We start from the raw sequence: 489 nt of genomic DNA on the forward strand, positions 1-489 counted from the left end.
ACCATGCAGTTCCCCTTCCATTCTGACAACCCCTGCTCCTGCTTTCTCAGCTCTGAGCTGGACTGTGGCACTAAACACTTCCAGAGTGGCCGAGAGCTTGAGCCACAGGGCCTGGAAGTGCTTGGGATCAGGGGCTGGACTTCAGGCAAGCAGCGGTAGCCAGCGGGATGCCCGTGAGAAACATGACCATCGCAGGCTTTGGGCAAAGCTGAGTCCTCGGGCAGGAGAACGGGGTTGGGCTCCAGGGGACACTTTCTTTTCCTTCGGTGATGACGGCTCTGTAAGCTGTGTCTTGGGGGCAGTGACACAGGGGATGTGCCAGCTGCTTCCGATTGTCTGTTGGCATCTACACTGAAATCCAACCTGTTTGGAGAAGTGGAGGGGGCATAAGGGGGCTCCCAGCCTTGCTGGGAACAGGCTGGCTGGCCTGCTGAAGCTGTCTCCTGTAGCAAAGCGCTGCTTTCCCGAGGCTGGTTGGAGTGTTGGGTT

Source organism: Buceros rhinoceros, unplaced genomic scaffold (genome assembly GCF_000710305.1).
Source record: "Buceros rhinoceros silvestris isolate BGI_N320 unplaced genomic scaffold, ASM71030v1 scaffold2405, whole genome shotgun sequence".
In the NCBI taxonomy this organism is placed as follows: Eukaryota; Metazoa; Chordata; class Aves; order Bucerotiformes; family Bucerotidae; genus Buceros; species Buceros rhinoceros.